Source organism: Trachinotus anak, unplaced genomic scaffold, assembly GCF_046630095.1.
Source record: "Trachinotus anak isolate AG129_WGS33_773 ecotype Australia unplaced genomic scaffold, CSIRO_AGI_Tana_v1 ptg000023l, whole genome shotgun sequence".
NCBI lineage: Eukaryota > Metazoa > Chordata > Actinopteri > Carangiformes > Carangidae > Trachinotus > Trachinotus anak.
Genome location: NW_027273874.1, coordinates 7,870,894 through 7,894,781, shown reverse-complemented (window position 1 = coordinate 7,894,781; position 23,888 = coordinate 7,870,894). Strand labels below are relative to the sequence as shown.

The 23,888-nt window shown below is 41.4% G+C and overlaps 1 protein-coding gene across 1 annotated transcript in view; it reads left to right on the top strand.

Moving 5' to 3' along the window:
• Nucleotides 1-12,704: 12,704 nt before the first annotated feature.
• trpc5a (transient receptor potential cation channel, subfamily C, member 5a) overlaps nucleotides 12,705-23,888 on the top strand; it is a 106,928-nt gene continuing 95,744 nt past the window's right edge. The window contains exon 1 of the mRNA XM_071459415.1: nucleotides 12,705-13,846. The gene's annotated coding sequence lies outside the window, so the exon portion shown is untranslated. The remainder of the gene's footprint in view (nucleotides 13,847-23,888) is intronic.

Genomic DNA, 23,888 nt, shown 5'->3' with positions numbered 1-23,888 from the left:
TCAGCTTGGTCTGGAGTTATTTTGCCACCTAGTGGCTAAATAAATCAATTGAGGCCCTTTTTGTATCTTTCTATCATTCATAATCTAAGCATATCATTTTTCTATCGTTCTCTGTCTTTTAATTTTCTTGTATCTGAAGCAATTTTATTCATGCAAATCTAATCTAATCCTTACTCTCATTGAATGTTGTTCTTACAACACATTAGTTTTCCTGACCTTTGTAGGAACAGCACAGGTAAAACCAGACCGCTGGGCAGATTAAACCAGAGATCAAACATCATAATCAAACATTCACAACCTCCTCCCGACACAAACAGCACAACTGAAATCAGAGTCCAAAGACACCTGAACAACAACACTCCCAGTATGGCCATGACGGTGTAGAACGCCCTCTGCTTTGACTGGTCAACCTTCTGTCTGTCCCCGCCCTGTTCCCCTGGTCCTGGACGAGTCAGAACACAGAGGACAGAAAAGCTGCAGAAGGAAATGATGGTAAGGAAGAAAACCAAGACGCAGAGATCCAAGAGGGCACTGTCTAAAATCAACAGACATGTCAATATGACACAAAGCAGCCAAACACACCCAGTGGTGATATTTCTGATTCTGATCCCTCTCTCTCTCCTCAGACTCAGGTAGGTGATGGGGTGAACGACGGCCAGGTAGCGCTCCACACAGGTCAGGGTGTGGAATAACATCTGTCCAAGCCAAGTGAAGGATAAAAAGTTGGCCCCCACTGATAACACATTGAAATGATTGTTGTAGACACCACAACAGCAGAGGATGTTCCCAACGACCCCAACCATCTCCATGGCGACCATGTGGTAGGTGAAGCTGTCTGAGTGACTCATGGTCGCTATTGTGGTGGAGGAGCGCTGTCTCCACCATCGCTGGAGACCCAGGTAGAGGATGTGGATGCAGAGAGGGAGGAGGACGAGGATGTTGGCGAGGTTGTATGTGGCGAAAACAAAGGAGCTTGGTCCAGAGACGAGGCAAACCATGAATGAAGGAAGAGAGACATTGATGGAGGAAAGGTCAGGATCAAGAAGGCAGTCATTGGAAGAAGAGTTCAGCGACATATCTGGAAGAGAAAAAGAAATGAGAAGTTACAAGTAGCAACATTACTGTTCTGGTTGATTCTCACTGCTCCCATCAGCGTTGTTTCCACACCTGAAGATCAAATTCTGATGATCAGAGTCTGGGATAATCTGACTTTTAGTCCCTAAAAGACTCAAATTCAGACACGTCCCCCGTCTGTCAATGCCCCACTGCTTCCAAACTCCATGTCCCCACTTTATAATGCATGTTTCCTGCACTATAAATGTGACATTAAAAAGTAAAGAACACCAACCTGATCAGTATTTGTTTCTGACCTTCCTCCCTCTGTGTCTTCCTTTAGTGGACTCTTCTTCGTGACTGAGTATCTGCTTCAGATGTACTGTACTGGCTGTGTACTGGTCAAATTCAAATATGTTTCATTTGCATGACAGAAAACATATAGTCAGCAACAAATAACACAGAACCTGTGAGAACTGCACAATATACAGACCTCCCCTGCATCAATAATATTGGAATACCCTGCATTTATTACTGTATTTGAATATATTGACATTATCTGGCTGCAGTATTGATCAGTGCATACAGACCATTACATAAAATAATATAAAATTGTTGTTCTTATGATTCAGTTTTTGCACAGATTAAATAAAGAAGGTTAAACATGTTGATCACAGAACTTAAGAGGCGATGGTGGGTGGACAAAGCAAAGCTCATTCCAGCAGATCTCAGTCTTCAGTTTTCAGGACTTAGGGGCTCAGATAGCAAATCAAAGCCAGGCATAGCTTAAAATAAAGGAAATGGATGTGCAAAATGAATACTTACTAAACTAATGTGAAATACAGTATTTATTGGCCCAGTCTGGATCATTGAACTCTGCTTGTAGGTTTGTTTGTTAGCTGATGTTGTCTGGTCTGTTTTCTGAAGGATCCTGATGAAATCAGTGCCTGTGTCATTTTCCCACAGTGAAAAAAGCCCTGAGTTGGTTGCAGCAACCACTTCCTGTCTGATGCCTTCTGTCCTTATGAGGACTCTCACTGACATAACAACTTACAGACCTTAACTCCAACCTTTACCACGTATTTGTTTTTATCCAAACCTGAATCTAACCGTAGCCCTTCAGCCAAGTGTTTACCTTCAAACAGCCCTTTAAAGAAGTGACATCGTGACAAAATGTCCTCATTCAGCCACAACCTCAGGTCCTCACAAAGATAGAACTAGAAGATCATGCACACACAGGTTTACAGAGCGGGCAGGAGCTCTGGGCACATGCATGGCACAATTAGTTTTGAATAACCACCAATTTTAGATACAGCTCATTTGATTCCTGTCAAACAGGTGATAAATGCACCAGTGCTGATGTTGCTCTGTAGCTGCTGGATGTGTAAAATAGCGACTGTTTGCTAAAGAGTTGGCGATATCAGCTTAAACAGTGACAGTGTAACAACAGCACTATCTCTACTGACCCCAAGTGACAATGCCACACTACATACTGTGCAGATTGTGGTTATATCTGCAGCCACTAGATCAGATTTAGTTTTAGACTTGGTTTGAATTGGTGAAATAACATTCGCTATAACCTTCAGCAGATACACACATGAACATCATCTAATATTGGGCCACTGTGCAGACACACAACACACTGGGAAGACAACATTTCCCATCATGCATGGTTAAACTGATACATTTGGTTTGACCTGGAGACCTCAGTTATCCCTTAGAGTAAATTCTACATTGGTCATTTGGCTGCATAGAGAATTAGAAGCCACTTAGAGACATCACATGAGATGAGTGACTCTATTTGATTTGAATACACACCAGATATTTGAATCCAGTCAAATGTTCATGATGATGGACAGAAGAAGCTGCAAGAAGAAGAGGCAGAAACCTTGAGCAGAACCAGACTCAGGGTGGGCGACCATATGCCTCGTCCGGTTGGGTTGAGAGAGATCAAGTGGTCGGAAGGACTATCATGCAATCATAATAATTTAATGGTGAAGTTGTATTTTATTAATATTGTTGCTGTTGTTGTGTCCTCTCATTCATGTGATTTAAGCCTGGCTAACTGCCCAACTGCATCTGTCATTTTGAATGTCACTTCCCCACTTTATTCATTGTAGCTGCCACCCTAAAAACTACTCTTTGAGGCTTTGGCTCTCAGCCAGAAACTTGAGAAACTCAGCCATTAAGTTTATTTCTGCCTCCAAGATTTTTTAGCAGGCCCAACTCTGTGTTTTTGTGTCTGTCTGTTTGACTTCAGTTTTGAAATCTCTTTCTCTTCTTCCTCTCTCCACTCACACACGCTCTATCTCTTCGCCATCTCTCCATACTTCATCAGCGTGTGTTCTCTCACCCTGCGGAAATGAAAAACTGAAACAGCATTCATCTGATGAAAACACTCCTCCTCCTCCCTCTCTTGCCCACCTCATCTTTTTTTTTATCAAACACTGAGCAGCGTCCAGGTACAGACAGGATGAAAGTGTGACGGGCACAGGAAGCTGGGGCTGATGGGATTGGGGCTGCGGTGTTTTCAGGATGGGACGCTAATCTTTTTACCAGCTCAGGTGAAAGGAGGGCGACGGATATTTCTGTGGTGAGGTGGAAGCTAAAATATAAGAGACTTTAAACACAGCTCTGACTCTGTATTATCCCTCTGTCTTTCTGTCTTTTCCACGCACACCTGCTAAAATTGGCACGTGCAGAGTGGTTACATCCGCCATTTTGTGAATGACATTAATTTCACTGACTCTTCATACTGTAAATCTTACCTGACTTGCTCATATTATTAAAGTGTTTTTAAAGACAACACCAGTCATCTCCCTTTTCTCCCAGCACACCAGTCACAGCAAAGATCCGTCTCTCTCTGTTTTCAGACAAGAAAACAGCGTTAGTTGTAAGCTGGAGTCACATCACCTGGTTGGTGCAAGTTTAATATACACATGTAGTATTTCTGTCTGCTGTTACAGTGGGTTTTTTGGGCTGAAAACATTGTAGGTGTGACTGAACCAAAACAGTAAAGCTGCGGCCCTAAAAACCAAAAACAATGAGCTGAAAGACTCTAAAACTCACCACAGAGCTGAGGGCAACTGCAGAGTTTGTTTTGTGGCTTGTGATTTTGCTTAACAGCCCCAAACATGTGTGGAGCTCTGAATCTATCTATCTATCTATCTATCTATCTATATGGACATACCGACATTGCACCAATATGTTGCTGAAACAGGAAACCCCCTCAATGTTACGTTGTCCTGCACAACTTTATCTCACTCTCTGCAAAAAGAAAGATATCTGTGGAATTGCCTCCACCCAGAGAACCGAGCACCATGAAATCTTCTTTGCTCTTTTTTTCCCCAAAGCTTTGTAATTTCTCTTCCCTGCATCGGGGTCATACTGAACTCACTCAGCCTCCATAAGTGTGTGTGTGTGTGTGTTTGAGAGTATGTTTCACAGCCTGCAATGTAGGTGTGCGACAGAGAGTCAAGATTAGATAGAAGAAAGTGCTTGTGTGTGTGTGTGTGTGTGTGTGTGTGTGTGTGTGTTTGAGTGTGTCCCTTGTCTGAGAGCTGAAGTGCGAGGGCAAGGTGACTTTGGCGTAATCCAGCAATTTGGGTTTTTACACACGAAAACCCACAGAGAGACACGAATAGAACGGGGGATGAAGGAGGAGGAGGAGGAGGATAAATGACAGAACAAGCACGGGGAGAGAAAAGCTCTGAGAGAGCAAGAAAAGAAAAGGAAAAAAAAGAGAAGACAGCGAACAAAAGGAAGGGAAAGCTGTTTTTCTAATCCTCCAGGGGCTGAATTTGCCCTGCAAAGTCTTTTATTCACATGAGACCAGCTTTATGGTGTTATGTAAAGACATCATGGAGTTAAGAGCCATTTCCTTCAACCTCTGCCCTCTGCTGAAGATATCAAGCTTGTGACCATTTGAACACACCCCAGAGGCCACTCAGTAAGGGGATTAAGGGTATACACTGATACACAGTATCAGGCAGGCTTGAACTGGTATTAAAGCTGCAACTTATTCTAGAATAAAACAAACAGAACGTAGGATATTTTTAGGTAAAACTTTGTTTGAGTCGTGCACCACAAACAAGTGTGACACTAAAGAGTATGGAAACCTAATCTAAAAGGAGCTATGTATCCAAAGTTAGCATTAACAGCTGTTTACTTACCAGTCTGGAAGAAACGTTATGAGTTCAGCATCAAACTTCCCAAGGACCGTCTCCAGCAATGGAAAGCAACCCTCTTGTTTTGCTTCTATTTCTATCACTTTTTTCCTTCTGCTGAAGTTAGCATGCTAACCACCTCCATTCCTGTTGGCCCATTTCATCACTTTTCAATACCAAGTAACTGTAACCTCTGTAGAAGTAGTGCTCCTCAGAGGACGTATTATAATCTCTTGTCTTGTAAAAGCAATGGTGGCTGAAGCTCTCAGCAAGACTGGTACATAAATAGCTGTTAATGCTAACATTGGCTATGTAGCAATAAACTTACAAATAGCTCCTCAAATGAACACCAGAAACCAGAATAAAGTGAATGAAGTTATTTGAACAGGTCTCAGTCATTGGTTGCCATTAAAACTGACTTGAAATTAAAATGAATGAATTGTTAGAAATCAAATATCTTATGTACATCATTAAAAAATGTAATTAATAAAAAATGTAAGATTTTTCTGAAAGCAGTGTCGGTATTGTAATTTGACTTTTCCAATAAATATCATTAACTAAAAGTAGTTTGTAACCTTAATAGTCTGTTCAGTTTCAAGAGTAGCAGGCTGCTAATCAACTGGGGGAATGATGTTAGTTAATCCTTGACTCTTGACATTACTCCATGTCATGGTTCAAATCAGGGACTGATGTATGAACCTGTTGCCGTAAGGTTTGACAAATCTTTTTATTTGCCTTCACCACAACTGGACCCATGACAGAGAGATGATTAACCCTAAAGGGATGAGCATAGTGAGTGCGCCAGAGCTTGACTCAGTTAGTTTTGAAATAACATGCATGAACAGTGGCATTTAGAGAGAAATGGAGTGAAATACAAACTTAACTTATCAGTTCATACATGTATGTTTGCCTTTTTCCATTGTCACCAACTCTCTTGATCCTTCGGAACCTGTCACACCCAACTGCTTAGCAGTTACCTGTGCCATCCCGCCATTCCTAGTCACCTGACTCCTTAATCAGGCCACAGTACTTGAACCACCCCTGTTCCCTTCAGATAGTCTCATGTCTTACCTGCCATACCTTTCCAGTCGGTCCTTGCCTTTGTCCATACTTACCTGTTTTGGATTGTTGCCTTTTCCCAGCTCTTTGAACATGTTCACCCCTTTACCTGCCTACTTGGTGCATACTCCTGCATGGCTACAGACTTTTCCCCTTCGCCTGACCCTTCTGCTTGTTGCTTTGCTTTGGAGAACCTCAGTAAAGGCGAACTGTTTTAGTTGAAATTGTGTTAGAAGACAGAAGCAGGAAGTGAACAGTGTGTGATCTGTCAGTAGAGAAATTTGGGCTGAACACAGCCAACTGCAGCAGATGATAATGGTCATTGTTGGCTGATCTCTTCCTGGCAGCCTACTGATGATGGCACAATCACTTCAATGGAGATTTAATCAGCTCCCTCCAGTCCACGTCAAACCATTTTCATCATCAGGGAAATGATCAGATCAATATGAGGGATCAGTTTCCCTTTCTGATTCTCACACATAATACTGCCCCCCCCCCATTATTTCCCATTATCTTGCCACATTTCATTTCCTATCAGACTGTCTAATTCAGTTTTTCCCTTTCTTTTTGGCCTCCTTCTTCCCATCTTGATTCTACTTTCCTTAATTTGGTGTAGTTCTGATAAAGTTAAAAGTCCTTCCTCAATTAAAAACACTTACTCTCTCATAGACACGCAAACAGACACACACAAACTTGACTGGCACTCAGAAGAGCACATACCTCCGCCAAGGCGAAGTATTGATGAAAATGTCCTATCTCGAAAGTGATAACAAATTCCAGTATCTGCCCCTTTAACCAGATCTGCCCCAAAATGTAATGGGTTCGTCACTGGCCTATGGCCCATCACTCCACCAAGTTTGGTGCAAATTGGTTGAGTACTTTCTACGTAATCCTGCTGACAAATAAACAGTCCTAAGGCAAAAATGGATGTACAGAACACCTACTCACATTAATGCAAGTCCACATTTCATAACATATGCACACACTTGAAAACACTCCTCATACTACACATTAAAACACACACTCATGTATGTACACACAAACACACATGCAGGCCTAATTTGCTGCTTGTCGGACCACAGCGAAACGGTTAGCGAGGTAAATCTCACAGTTTAACCAGAATGTCACGGCTGACACTTACTCATTAACGGTTAACGGGGGAAAGAGGGGGAAGGAGGAGGATGAAGATGTGACTGAAGGGAGGATGGGGGCAATATAGAGGAGCAAAGGAGGTGTATGCAGGGTGGGTGAAGTGAAGCAGAAAGAGGGGGTGAAAAAAAAATGGGAGGGGGGAAGAGGAGGGGAAAAAGCAGTGAAGAGGCAACTGGAGAGGAGGGGATAAGGTTAGAGTAGGTGAAGGATAACAAACAGAAAGATGTAAAAGATTGTTAATCCTTTAATTGTCTTCTAATTGTGTGGTAGGCACTTTGAACCACAGCAGCACATCCACTGTTTACTACTGAAAACTTCATATTTACTGATGCATTATGGGATTGTAAGTGGTGGCAAGCAGATGAATGTCGATATGTTTGATTCAAATATTAATTCAGTATTTTGCCTTTTCAAGCGTGGTAACTGTCATTGTGAAGGTGACGTTAAAGATATTTCCTACCTTGTTAACATTAGGGAGTTCTTGGTCACATTATATGATATTAGCGAGTAGGAAAATTATGCTAGTATTAAAAATCTGTGAGTTTAATACAGATTACCCACACCCTGAAAACAAACGCTCTTCTAACACTGAGGTCCATTTCTTAAGGTGTTTCATCTGGGTGCTGGACTTTGTCCAGTTTTGATTTTAATTATTTCATTTGATTTTATTATTTAAATTGTGAAGCACTTGTGACTAGTGTCTGTGAAAAGTTTTGTTTGGCCCCCATCATAGTGTTGTGGAAAACCATAAGTGGCTAACTAGCTTTACAACATGTGGAAGTATTTTGTAAGTGGCATGATGTAATGTATGTGCATACAGGTTAAAAAAGTTTGAAGGGTAAAATGAGACAAGGTTCTGTAAGAACATTTTGGAACCAGTTTTAGATGTGGAAGTTTCTGTGGTGTAGCAAGCAGATTCACCAGTAGGGGGCGATGAAGTATTAGCTCAGCTAATTTCAAGACCAGATAGATAAAGTTGTGTGCAAAGGTTTGAGCAAATTGAGTTACATTTTCCTGAACTGTATACAGTGGACAAACAGAGGGGGAAGAAATAGCTGGAAAAACATCAGGTACAATTTACTATCTTCTTGTATTGGCAACATTTTTGAAGATGATATTCTGGACAGCAAACCTAAGTTTAAAAAAATGTAAAAGTCAAATACAGGTGAGACAGACAGAGGTCAGTACACGTGGAGTCACACACAGGAACTTCTGCCCTCATTCATTATTAAAGCACAGCCTGTCTTCTTGCCTTCTGCTTATATGGTAGCATACCTCAAAGAGTGTGTGTTTGTGTGTGTGTGTAGACTGATTAAGCTCAGACTGATCCATCTGAGCCAAATTCTGCAAACACACACACACACACTTTCGTCACAACACTTTCACCTCAACAAGTGGCTGTCCTGGAAAATGTCACATACTCACACAGATGAACAACCCCCCCCCCCTCCCCCTCTCCCTTCTCTCTTCCATCTTTCCACTCTCATCCATCTCTCTTTTCATTGCATTTCCTCCCATTCCCTGTCCTCTCTTCTTCTCCTGTTCTGTCATTCATCTCTTTTCTCCATGTCCTACCTCCTTCTGTCTCCTTCATTCTTTCCTCACTCTTCTGCTTCCATTTTCACTTTATTTATCCTCTAAACTTTCTTTTCTATTAAATTCTATTCTATTTTATTATCTATTATAATGTCTATCTACAGCTCTTTTGTGTCCCTTCACCCTTTTTTTGCCCTATTTCTAACTCTTCCTTATTTCCCTCCTTCCTTCCTTCGAATCCCCCCTCCTTCCCTCACCTGTTCCCTTCTTCTTCCCTTTCTCCCCCCTTCCTCCCCTTTCTGCCTTTCCATTCATCTCTTCATGACGATCCAGTAATTGAATCAGGTGTCCCATGGATACCAACTCCCACACACTGGGCAGAACAGACACGTACACACACACACACACACACACACACAGAGTCCAGACCAAAGCAGGAGTAATGGCAGAGGCACCAGGTGTCTGCGTTATGATGGATTATACGTGTTCCTATCCACATACACTCAAACACACACACACACACACACACACACACACACATACACACATATTCATTCATTCCCTGTGGAACATTTAGCACCAGACAAGATTAGTACATGCAATGAATTCACTATGACGACAGTTTATTTGGTTTAGTTGAATGTCCCGTACAGTTACACAGTGGTTGGTGATATGGACTAAATCTATGCCATACAGCATATCACTGTCAACCCTGACTGTACTGGTATATTTATGGACATGACAAGTAAACAACAGTACATAACTGTCCAGATGATAAAGGGCAAGCCGGAGGTGACTCTCGATCATGACGTTTTCTGAAAGAGGGAAGGTCAGCCATGTGTAAATTATCCTCCATTTTTTTGTTTGTAGTCTCTGTTTAGGGCCTGTGTCACCAGTCAAAAGTAATCATATTGTGGCCTCAAACATTGATGTTGTCACTATGGTTACCTGACATTGAAGATTCATTGTGTTGGATGAGAGGCATGAGATTTAATCCAATAATCTAAACGCTTTTAAGCCCTTTTAGCCTTTTTTGTCAGCTGTTGATTCTCAGTGGATTTGGTGTTATGTGCAACACATTCACATTCACTCAGAGGTACCCTGTGGTTATTTTTGACCACTAGTGGCACTGTGGAGCAATGTCTTCAGGAGCAGCCGCCCATTGTTTATAATTACTCTCAAGAATGATGCAAACTAGCATTTTGGCAGGACGACATCTTTTGATGGTGCCTTCCAATATGTTACAAATCACTGTTGCAAAAATACAAGTGATTTGGTTAAGGTTAGGAAAAAATGCTAGTCATGGTTAAAAGAACCCAACATTGTCTGTGGCAGAAAATATTAAACAAACAGTGGTTTCTCATGTTGGAGTCATATGATCTGTTGACCCATGCATTTAGCCAATAATGGCCTTTGTCATTTGAATATCTATCATGTGTTGAAACGACGATGGTGTTTTTCTCAGGGAACAGTCCCCTCTGAGCATTTGGGCAACATGATACATATTCCTGCTAATGCAGTTCCACTCACCAACAGCTGGTGGCAGTAATGCAACAGGGAACAAAGCAGTGTGCAACCAAAAGGCGTCGAAGAAAAGCACTGCTACCTAGTAGGATAAATATGCATAGAAACTATGCAAATTACTACATTTAAAAAAAATGGATTTGCTGATCTTTAACTGAACAGATGATGCATCCAACACTGATTTGGTGAAAAACGATGTCTGAAACATAAGTTAGATGCACACAGGCTGTCTATAGTTGAAAAGACTCAATACAGCAACATTTTCTTTGAGTATGTGGAACATTCACTGAAAAAGTTGCAGTTGTTGGTGTTTCTTTATATTCAAAGGTCAAGATGTGAGTTCAGATTTTGTAACAAAATAATATAAAGCAGATAAAGGTTATGTATTCAGTCTACCTCCGCACCAGTGACAGTTGGTCACAGCAACAGATAAACACTGAAGTTATTTTTCTCACTTTCTGCTCTTTGGACACGCCGCTCTGCAGTGTTGCCCCAGAGGCTTTTCTCGTCTGTCAAGGTGAAGCAATTTTCTCAAGGCAACTCAGATTGGCAGCATTGCTGTGGCATGGGAATATACAACAAGATGTCAAAACACAGAGGGCTGCTACCAACAAATGCTTAAGGAAAACATTTTGGAATGAAAAAATCGCTGCTGTTTGGGTGCAAAAATCTTAATTTTAAAGACACGTTAGGTATGTAGAGCCAGTTCATGAGCCTGTCCTGATTGCTGAGACTGAAACTAGTAAACTTTTGTTCACCGAACTGCTTCTTTAAAGTCCAGGAAACCACAACCTTCCCTTCATGAGGGACTTGAGGTCATTATTTACTTTCAGTGCAGGTCTAACTGGACCTTTGCTTCATAGCCTCTTTAACATTCAAGCAGCGCTCTCTGAATTCCAGCTGGCCTGTGCACCTGGGACCCACCTCCGGCAATGATTGACAACTCTAATTAGCAAGAGAGGCATGGAAACACATGTCTAAAGACTGGTAAGTAAAGGAATTTAGCACCTATTATGTAACACCAACACCACTTTGATTGAGAATAATATATAATAGCATATAGTTTATGATATGACTCTTGAAGACAGAAACAACAGGAGTCAACCTCAAATGAAACTGTCTTTTTACACATATTCATGACTTTAAACTGTAGCCTACCTCACTTATTTAGACTTTTGTAGTTGGTGGAGATGGAGCTAATTCTAACAGTTTTATAAACTGTTGGATTATTTAGTTCCTGACAATTGATCATATTCTTTTAAGGTCATCATATGTTTCCTGTTTAAAATCTTAATCCGCAAAGTAACTAAAACTGTCAGATAAATATAGTGAAATAAAAAGCAAAGTATTTCCCTAAATATAAAGAAGAATGAAATACTCAAATAAAATCCAAGTACCTTAAAATTTCTACTCAGTGTTTGAGTTAATGTAGTCAGTTGAAATTCAGCACTGGTTGTAGGAGAGGCAAACTGGAGGAGAGGCTAACGGGTCAAACTTATGCTGTGCACCCAAGCCTTGTTCAAAGCGACAAAACAATAAAGCTTTAAATTCTAGTGCGAATTTACAGATTTGTTCATAAAATCGAAATCTGCGGTTTGAGTCTATAAAAGTCAGCATGTGCATTCACAGTGGAGAAAAATATACAAATCAGTTATCAAAGGAGGAAAATGTGCAGGGTTCCCACACATCGTGGAAAACACATGGAAAATGAAATGAAAATAAAATGTCCTGGAAAATATTGTGTTGTCCTGGAAAATTATTTAAAGGCAAACCTACATTCTGGATCATGTTGACGTTCAAACAGTAGGTTAGCTTATAGGCGACGGTATTTTGAGTAGGCTGCTACTGGTTTTGTTAGGCAATGCTGTGAATGCACCACGAAGTCACATCACCTGCTGCAGGTCGGATGATTTACAACTAAAGTGGCCGAAACTCTGAAAAAAATGTGAATTACATCATCCTTTAAATGTACATAAGTCACCGTTGGCTGCTAAGTCAGTGACTGAAGTTAGCGTTCTTGCTAGCTTGTTTTGCCTGGTGCTAAAGGTTTAAGGTTCGTTTTTCAACTCTGACAAAGGTTTTAAATGTGTGTTGGTTCATTGGATAATAATAAATGTGAAGCTGGATCAATACAACGAATGGGAGCCCAACTGTATGTTAAACACAGGCTAAGTAAACTAATGGCACTTTTTACTTTGTTAGAATCTTTGTTAGCATCACTTTGAATCCAATGCTGCATTGCTCAGTAAAAACAGACCATGATATGACATGAGATGTTCGACTTCACTTCCTGTTACTAGTAAAGGGGCTAAAGTGCCATAAAGACCCAGCCGCAGTAAATAATCTGAACAAATTGAATCTACATTTAGCTGATTTCAGTCTAGATTTGTCAGTAGGAAAAGCTGTAGGCTACTATTCAGTTATTGGTGTTCAGGCAGAGATGGTTAATATATTTCATAAGAAAAAAAGTGAGGCAGGATATAAAAAGTTCTTAAGTTCATCATTTTCATAATTAATCAAGCATGTAAGATTATTTCATAGACTGCACCTATTTTAAGTCAGACTTCCACAGATTGTGATTCCTGTCTGTCATATGAGCAGGATCATCACTGAAAATCTGAGGTTTCTAGAAAAGAGTGGGAGTGATTGTTTTCCTCATCATAGACATGTAGATCTAATGAAGAGCTGCAACAAGACTGTGAGGAATTAACTTAAATCTTCAGGGGTTGTGTTAAGGGTTAAAATGTTTAATTTAATAAGCGATCACGTCCTTATTAAATAACATCAATCTGCAAAGAAGACTCATTAAAGGAGTGAAAAGTACAGTTTCCAGCTAAAATACAGCCGATACCATTTCATTTGGCCGTGGGGGAGGAGTTGGAGAGGTACGTAGTGGTCCCTGCCGGTTTCAAACCACCGACTTTGCGGTTACCAGTGCGCACTCCAGGAACCAGGGCGCTGTGCGGGGAGCTGTGCGGGGAGCTGCAGCTGTGCAGCCTGAGAAATGATAGTTCATCACCTGTAGCTCCAGGAAAAGAGGGAGGGAGGGAGAGAGAGAGAGAGAGAGCATCAGCAGCAGCAGCAGCAGCAGCAGCAGCGGGATGGCTCTCCGTCCAGCTGCCGAGAGGAGGACGAGCTGATTCCGCGGAGCGCAACAAGAAGAACCGGAGGAGGAGGAGGAGGAGGAAATCCCGCGAGAGAAGAAGAGACAGGCAGACAGATCCACGCAGGGAGCGGGCAGAGGAGTGAGAAAGCCCCGGGGAGAGGGGACTAACCGTTCATTTGGAGAACAACGGTTATTTTATTTTATTTGTATTTTTTCCACACACAGCGGAGGAGGAGGGTCTCCGAAAAGGGTAAGAAACAGCAAACACCGACTGTTTTCTCTGTCTTTGGCTTTTAAATCCGGATTAAAACGAATTAACACCTGTAAGAATCCCTAATTGATGAATTAGCCACAGCTGCGACCGTTACCGGAGCCGGACCTGCAGCTGCGCGCTCGGCTCTGCCGCCTGTGATTCACCCGCTTCTGCAAGAGGAGAAAAACAGCTCAAATAACATAAACGTCGGCCATAATGTGGAGTTTCAGCCAAAACGCAACAGAACCGTGTCTCCAAAGAAGCTGCGTCTGGTCTGAGCTGAACTCAGGTGTTGAAGAAGCACTTTGGCACATTGTTAAAGATGTGAAGCTGAAATCTGTCTGGAGCGCAGGGGTTGTCTCCGCAGCCCCTCAGGTGCGACTGAGCGGAGAAAGATCCCTCCCACATGTCCTGACTGAATTACACCTCCGTGTCACTTGAGCTGGAAGCGCTGAGAAGAGCTGTAGATGTGATGCAAACCCAGGAGCTTATTAGATTTTTTTTTTTTTTTGCAAACTGGAGCAAATTCGTGTGATTTAATGTAGAATTTGAGAGTGTGAGGTGGTGGTTGTGTCGCTGTGCTGTGCTGTGCATGTGCAGGCACAGGGAGATGGTTCGGCTGGGAGATGCTGGGTGACTGGTGGGTGGTTTATGTTTCCTCACTCTATTGACTAATGCTGGAAAGAGAGGGGGTGCAGAGAGTGCGTGTGTACTAGTGTGTTTTCTGTGTGTGTGTGTATGAGAGAGAGAGAGAGAGAGAGAGAGAGAGAGAGAGAGAGAGAGAGAGAGAGAGAGAGAGAGAGAGAGAGAGAGAGAGAGGCGGGCTGCAGAGTTTGTGTGGGTCCCTGTAGGCTCTGCTCCTTGCGCATTCGTGCGTTTTGCGTGCACATAGGATGGAGGTTGTGCAATTTTTGTGCGTGCGTGCGTGTGTGTGTGTGTGTGTGAGAGAGAGAGGGTGCAGTTCTTTGTGTTTACAGACCTGTGTGTGTCCGTATGTGTGTATGAGCTCATAAGAGAGGAAGAAACCAAAAAAAACAAACCTAAAAGATGGATGGAGCTGCAGAATGTGTGTGCTTATATGCGGGTTTCCCCCGCATATAATAAACCCTTCACCAGCCCTCTTAAGTGTTTCCCCTGCACAGCTGAAGGAAAGTGCAGCCTCATTTTAAAATGTCAGGCAAAACATTAAGTTTCTGCTGCTGCAACACACACACACACACACACACAAACACACAGCTTCTCAGCACAGAAGGCAAACAGCAAAACTACAGTAAAACATCCAGCAGCAGATTGAACAATGAACTGTTCCCAACTGCATCTTGAAATTTTAGCTAATTATGAAACACCAGCTTGTCATTAATTTTCAGATGTGGTGGTTAATTTGAACTTCCTGCTTCTGCAACAGAAACCTGAAGTGTTAATATGAGATGGCAAAAGGACAGTGAAATAATTTTGATCCCACCATTCATCACAAGAAATTACAGTGATAATAGCTGCAGAGTAATTATCATTGTAGTCCTAGTTGTGCAGCTTTGTGAAGCCACTGCAGAACACAGAACAAGTGAATTAGTGATGATAGTTATGAAAAACAACTAATATTAGTGCTGAAACAATAAACTGATTTTGTTTTGATTATAAATGGTTCTTTTTGGTCATTATTTAAGCAAAAATGCCAAAAATTTGCTTCTTCCAGATTTCCAAATGTTTTCCAAATTTTCTGCTTTTCTCTGTTGTGCATCATTGTTAATTGAATATCTTTAGATTTTATCCTGTTGGTCAGGTGACACAAGCTATTTGAAGCCTTGCCATTTTTGTACATTATTTAGCTTGAACAAGTAATTGAAAAATAGTCAATAGATGTGTCGATAAAATTAACAAAACACAGCAACTGCCTTGAGAAGATCCAGCACAAAACACTGACTAATGAGAACAACACAATAAATCATCACAACATTTAGCAAAGACCAGAGCAGGAGCCAATATCCACCTTGATCATTTTTGAAGCTGAACACTTCCCAGGAGACAAAATGTCAGTATTTTTCCTGTTTATCAGTGTGATGTTTGTCCTGATGGTGTTGATTGTGTAACAGATCACACTTCAGTGATCCCTCGTCCCTCTTTCTCATCTTTTTTGAGCTCCCTCCAAACGTTACTTCAGCAGCTGCAGAGATGGACACGTTTGAAATATGCAGCTATCCTGCCAATCTGCTGTGTCTTCATGATGTAGGTGTGTTCCTCCAGTAAATAAGAATAAATAAGGGGGATGCAACATTTCTTAAGCACATAAGTTGTCAATAGGAGTGCTGGAGCAAGAAGAAGGAAAGACTGAAAGCTGAGATAAAGATAACAAAGATAAAAGTGATAAAACAGTAAAAGTTGAGAACTCAAAGAGAATAAGATGCACTTTGAGAAAGTGTTTAACAGCAGACAGTGGCTCAACTCTGTGGAGGGCAGAGAGGAGCGAGAGCTTCACACTAATAAGTCTGACAGAAGAGAGAAATATATATAATATACCTGAGCTCTACCTCAGGATAATAGATTCAAAGCTGTCTGCAGCAAAGTGAATGGTTCAGACTGGTCTGAACTGGTCTCCAGTATCGGCTAATTCTCCCCAGTTTGTGCCTCGGGATGGGAGGTGAGCGGTGTCTGTACGTCTGCCTGTGGTCTGACTTTAACTGTGCATCATTGCACTGTTGAGCATCATCAGCAGATGGCTGCAGCTTCACTGTTGATCTGAAACATAGACATGAGTAATAAGAGCACCTGGAGCCCAGTGTGTGTATTATATGTGTACATATGGCCCTTTGTTTCTCAGTGGCCTCCAAAACAACCTATATAACTGTTCCAGTTTTCTGATCTTCCACCACTGATGGTGAGCACCTGGTTAACATCACGTTAACCACAGCACTGTGTGTATCTCCTCAAGGTTTAGCAAATGTGTTGCACCTTCTTCAACTGTGCAGTTCTGGGAACCTGTGAGTGGAGCCTGACGTGGTCGTCTGTTGTTGTAGTCCTTCCACCTCAAGGTTTGACGTGCTTTTCTGCACAGCTCAGTTGTAAAGAGTGGTTATCTGAGTAACCAGTGTGTCCATCCTCTTCTTTCCTTCTCTTATCAACACGAGCTGTTTTTGGCTCCATTCTGAGTAAAAACCAGAGAATGTTGCATGAAACATTCTCAAACCTACAATTATGTATTGATAATGCATACAATCTCCCAATTCTGATATTCAGTTAACTGCATCTGCAGGGTTTGACTGCTGCCACATGATTGGCTGTGTGCTAGTGTGTGCAGGTGTTGCTAAATAAATGCACGGTGAGTGTAAATATGTGTGTTTCTGCATGTTTGTAACCTGGAGCAGGTTTGACAGAGAAAGTTTAAAATCCCTTTTCTCTTTTTTATGGTTGGCGATTTTGCTCGACTCCGACCTGAGTGGGCGAGAACTTTTTTTTTTTTAAACAATCACACAATCTCTCTCTCTCTCTCTCTCTATCTCTCTCTCTCTGAGCACTCCTCCCTTCCTCTCTCTATTTTTCTTCCTCCTCCACTCATATTTTTTTTATTTTTTTTATTTTCCAGATAGATGAAGAGAGAGGTGCTTGGTCCGTGATTGTTTTGTGCAGCAGAGTGAAACAGGCGGTGCGCTTCATCCCACTGTGGACTCTGTTCTCTTCATTTTCCTCCATCTTTCCTCCCTTTTCTTTGTCATCACTCACCGATCATCCCTCTGCCGTGCTGCTCACTCTGTCTTCCTCCATCATCTCTCCATCACATCCCTCTCTCCCCCTGTTCTTCTCTCTGTAACTGTTCTTTCTCTTCTCTTCTCTTTGTCCTCTCCCTCTCTTTTCCTCCTCTGCTCCTTGTTCTCCTCTCATTGCTCTACTCGATGCCTGAGCCTCGACACTGAGAGTCTCGTCTTTCTCACGCAACCTCTTTTTCTCCCTCTGCTTGATTTTCTGTTTCAGTTCTTATTCCACTTCTTGTGAGATCTCCTCTCCCTCTTTTCCCCATCTTCCTTATCTTCTCCAACCACAAGCTACATCTCTCTTCTCATTGTTCTCTACATATCTTCTCTTCTTCTTTTTGAGCAATTTTTCTCCTCTTCACTCCTCCTTTCCTCCTCTCCTCTCATCTTCCTTTCTCTGGCCATCTTCTCCTCGCCCCCTCCTCACCTGCTTTCTCACCTCTTTAGACCTCACCACTTCCCACCATACATCTCTCATTCTTCTCATTTATATGGCTGGTACATGTCTCCTCTCCTCTTATCTCCTCCCCTCCTTCCTTGTTCTATCTTCGCTCTTCTACTCTACTAACAACAATTACTCTCAGGAGGCAATTGAAAGGCAAATGACACACACACAAATATATGTACTGTATATACGCATATATTTGATCACACATGCAGGTGTAAATGTGTATTTGCACACACTTGACTGAACATGTGTTGCTGCATGACGAGAACTGCACGTGCACCATGTGCTGCAGCCTGTACACACACACACATGCATTTATCTCTGTGTAAGCTTGACTAACAGTGATGTATACTGAAGTTAGAGGCTGCACAAGAACTGTTCCGTGTGTGTATTTAACAGAGATACACACACACACACACACACACACACACACACACACACACACACACACACACACACACTGTTAATGCAGTTGTTTTGACGGTGCAGGAAGTGGTACGTCTATTAATCAGTGCTGAGTGTCATTACCAATCATTCTGAACGAACACACACACACACAGGTAAAAGCTATATTAATAACAAGCCGTCTAAGTTAAGGGACATTTAATTTCAGACTATAGACAGAAAGTAATCGACAGGTTACTACATCTTAACATGTCTTAAAGAAAAACTTTGTTGTCACATTTTTTTAAATATTTATATATATATATATGTATAGTCACACTGCTATAATCAATCCAGCCTTAGACTGAGGTAGGACCGCCTACTTGATGAACATACTGACACAGAAAAAAAAAAAAAATTGCATTTAATTATGTACTTAATTATTTATTTCTGCATTTATTTATTCATATTTATGTTTTTTTTTTTGTCCTTCATATGATGGGACATTACTTTACTTGAAGAATCTAATAGTTTCTTTAGTTTTTTGGGAGGAGTCGTCCTTATCAGTTTGTTTTCACACATGAGAATCCCTCTGAACTGTGGATTAACTGCACAACATGCAGCACACAACACTATACAACGCCATACTAGTGAAACATGCTATTTTTGTAAACTTGATATGATTTTCTGTCCTTATTTTGCTCGCAGTAGCAGAGCCGTAAGCAATAACAACCAGTCATGTTTAGCACCTTCACAACAATGCAGCCTTTCACCAGAAGACCAGAGAACCAAACCGTCACTGGAGACTGAAAGAAATGTGCTGAGGAAAACAGCAACACTCAGAGAAACACAGAAATGTTTGTCAAGCCAGTTTCTTTATAGAGCAATCAGAAAATCAAAGTGAAAGTAGATGCCAAAACACATAGATCAGTGTAATACAAAGAATAAAAACAATCAGGCCATGTAGTCATTTAAACAAACAAGTTTCCTTTTGGATTTTGGAGTGCAACAGAAATTTATTTCCACTCAGAAATGTGAGTTTGATCCTGGTTTTGTGGACCAGATATTGTTCCGGTTATACATTTTCCCCCTCGTCTCCGTCCCATCGCCTCACCCTATCTCACACCAGAGTCGTCTATCTGGCTGTTGCCTGGAAACATTAGCTAATTAAACATTTTATCGGGAAGCATGAGGGACATCAGGATGCCTTCCTGGTCTCCGGTGATCAGTGTTTCACCGTGTCATGGTGGAAAATAGTGTACCGCAAAATTAGCATAGAAGAATAACTGTTTGTTGTCTTCTGCTCTCTTGTTCTGGTCCTCAGACTAAAAGGCAGATGCAAATGCATGAGTTGGTCTCTTTACAGTCAAATCTTGCTGTTCTTTGTCTGGCCTGCCTGTCGATTAAAGGCGCACATCAAACTGCAGCGTCCAACAACCAGCTTCAGGCCTTATTCTAGAAGAAGCTGCACTGTGATATGACCTGTCCCAGTACTTCCTGTGCAGGCAAGTAATGAGCTAATGTTTACCCACAATCCAAAACAATAACCTGGGTTTTGGCTAATATTGATTTGTATCAATTTTTATGGATGTTTATAATTTTTTTTTAATGATTTTGTGGATACCACAGTGGTTTTGATTCCTGCAAATGGACTTAATGGACTGTAATCCTTTCTATTGGTGATATAACTGTCCCATTAACAATCCCATTATTTATTTAATATATAATATAAAGAAATGTAGCCCCAGGTCTCGTTCCGCCATCCCTATGCATAAATGACACAAGCAAATTACTTATATGAAATATTGTATCAGTATTGATGGATCTGGTTATGTAACAAAAAAAAAGTCCTCGTTATGGACTTAAAATCATAAATATGGTTCCCTCTGTGTTCAGCTACCAGAGAAAGTGCTCCATGAGTTTTATTCTAGTTGGCAGTTCAGTAGTGCTCTGACAGATGCGAACAGATGTAAGCAGCAGCAGACTGTGGAGTCGGCCATGTTACCCGGCACACTGTGCGACACAGTGGTTGTGTGCAGACATTTCTAACCTGTCATGGCAACATCAAATTAAAACTGTCAAACGGCATCAATGATGGCGTCCAGTGTGTTGAGAGACAGCAGATGGCAGAGGAACAGCAGTCGCTGATGTCTGATTTGGTGTTTCTGTCAGTTGCATTGCTCATTTCTGAACAGCAACGCATTTGTGCTTTCACTTCCTGTTTCTATAGACTACCAGTGGGAATCGAACCTGTGTCCACAGTCTAGCGCTGCCTTGCTCCATTTGGTTTTACAGCTACATAACAAACCTATTTTTAGAAGAGTTAGTTGGACAAGAAAACATTGTGGTTGCATCACATCACAGACAGACGCACAACAACAGCTATAGGAAGTTCAAGGAGGATTCTTCGGTCGGATCCATCACTGTCACACTGTCACACTTGGACTCTCTCACTCTATTTGTTGCTTTCTCTCACTACCCCCCATCTCTCACACACACACACACACACACACACACACACACACACACACACACACACACACACACACACCTGTAATAACGTCATGAAGAGGTCTAATGTCAAATTGTCTGGAGAGTGCTGTCTAGACATCTGATGTGCAGCCTTTGGCCTCTGCAGCTTAGTCATCCAGGCTGTCAGGAAGGTGTTTGTGTGAAAGAGAGTCAAAGTCAAAAACCTTGGAAAGACTAAGATTAAGAAAATTAACAAGTTTGTTTATCAATTAAACATTTAAAAAGATTTCTGGTTCCAAATGTTTAAGCCGAGTGATGTACAGCTGTGGACAGGAGAAAAATTATTTTGGCCACAAAAAAAAACACTTTATGCTGCTGTCAAACAGCTCTTTTCTTTGGCACTAAATGGAAGAGGTGACCACAAACTGCTTGGACTATGACTACAAAAACAGCTGATCTACAGCATATCAGTGGAGTAGGTGAACTTGTGTGTAGCAATACTCAATATTCAGCGATTAACTGGAGACGAATTAGTTTAGGAACAAATCATATTAATTAAACAAAATAACATTGCCTTTGTCTCCAAACCTACTGGGGGTTAATGACGCCTCAGCAGTAAGAAAAAGAAAGAGATGGAGACAGTGAGGTGGGAGTTGCTCATGAATTTCAAAGTAAATTTAACTTCCTTTCCCCTCCTTGATTGTTTAACCGAGTACAATAGCGACCTGTGATATTCAGAGCATTGATCCCATTAGACTAGACTTGATGTAATAGAAGAATTGTAAAAGGCCAGCCGTTCAGAGACGGGGAGGTCGCAGAGAAAGACAGAAGGTGGCAAAGAGAGAGGAGTGTTAGTCTGTGTGTATTCATCTCACTATCTTCTGTGTGATTGCAGACAATCTGCACAGCTGCAGGAATAAAAGTATTATTGTATTATTTAAAAGTTTTAAAACACTCTGAGGAAGACAAACCAGCAGGACCTTCCCATTAATATAACAAGAAAATGAAGCCAGGGCTATAGAAGAGAGGTTCCCATGTGGACACGCTGCACATCATGTTTTAATGTTTCTGGCTGTTTGTGCAGAGTGATGGACAAAGAGCAGGTGGGCTTTTAATGTGAAGTGCTGCTCAAGGACACTGGACAGAAATCCTGCAAATGTCCCTCCTTCACATCTGCTCTGTGGACATTTGCATCTTAAAGGAGAAAGCAGACTGTTTGTGTTTGTACTTGTGATAGGAAGGAGTAATTTGGGGCCCATTTAATGTCTTTTCGCTCAGTCAGCTGATTATTTTCTTTATTTTTCTTTGTTTTGTTTAGTCATTTATTGCAGTTTTTATTTAGCAGCATTTTTAGGGGCGTTTTTAACATATTATAATAAATAATGCCAAACAACCTGCATGGTGAATATATACAATAAGGGTGATTTGAGAAATGGTTCATTTGTAATTTCAGTGAAGTGACCTTTTAATTGAGACAAATTGTGATGAGAATAGCTGTGCACTCTCCAAACCAACAACATGCACACTCACTCTCCACTCTCCACTCCCTCCCTCTGCATCTGAACATATCGATGGAGGTTCGTGCAGTTTACGAGGCAGGTGACCTGGAAGCAGCTATGTCCTCTTCACCCTCTTCACACTGATGAATCCAAACATTGACCGGTTGACATGTGAACTTATTGGCAGCCTCATTCTCTGGCCTGTTTCTTCCAATATTCATCCTCCATGGCTCCTGTGTCTTCATGTTTGCATCATGGCTTTTTAAAAATATGTTCACGTGAGCATCTGTGTCTTTTTCTGCACACGTGCTTGTATGTTTGTTTATACCTGGACTTTTGAATATTCATACATGCATCTGTGTGTGTGTGTAGTAGACATGACTCTTTTCGATCGTCATTGATAATCCACAGACTCATTTTCTCAGACCAACTCAGTCATTTTCTTTGAAGAGGAGCAAAGAATTGGCTTCTCTCTGAAGTCCCTGAGCTTTTCTCTTTAGTTTCCTCTGTCAACGTGTTAAAAAAGACACAAGCCTCTCTTTGGTTTGATTGAATGCTACACAAATTCCTTCCTCCCACACTGGCCAAGCCTTCATGGTAGCCTGTTTTCTGTCACACAGGTGTCTGAGGTGTTTTTTCTTTCTCAGACTCCGGATAGTGTCATTGACAGTGGTGGGATCTTTCTGACTGTTAGATAAGCCGCTACAGTTGGACTTGACATGCAAAAAGTGTGGTACTTTATATCTAAAATAGAAGGGTTTTAGGCAGATGGCACTGTAAACTTGGCTAGGGCTGCAGATTTTCTCCACTAATTAATCTGCTGATTATTTATAAAATAACCCAAGTAACCTATTCTATCAAAGCCCAAGGTGGCGTCTTCAGATGCCTTGTTTCGTCGAACCAACAATACAAGATATTGAAACTGGAAGGAGTGAATCTGTTTATTTTTTTTCTTAACTATTAATTGAAAATAGCTGATCAATTAATGGACTAATTGTTGCAGCTCTTGTTGGCAGTGATATAGAGATAAAGTATAAAGTACAAGCTTTTGAACGTGTTCTCTATGTCTCACGGTGACTAGGAGATGCAATGTGAGTGATTTTCTTAAACCACAGACAGAACATCCTGGAACACTTTTCCCTTTGAGGGATAAAATTGTCAGCGTCTTGCATCGGCCCCAGGTGCAGCAGACGCTCGGTCTGCCGTAATAATAACTGTGGGAAACGGGGCAGCAGCCGCCACACTCTCCCACATGATCCTCTTAAGTGCAGAGACCTCGATTGACTGCGGCTTGACATGTTTAAACCTAATACACAACACCAATCCATTACTTGACAAAGACAAACCAGCAGCAGGACAATGAGTGTCTCGTTGTTGAAATGAAGCAATTTATTTTAGCAGTAATGCGCAGGGAAGGCAGTCATCCATAATTTGATGAACAATGAGCGCAGGGCCATTACAAAAACACAGCAATTACTTTTAGAGATAATGGG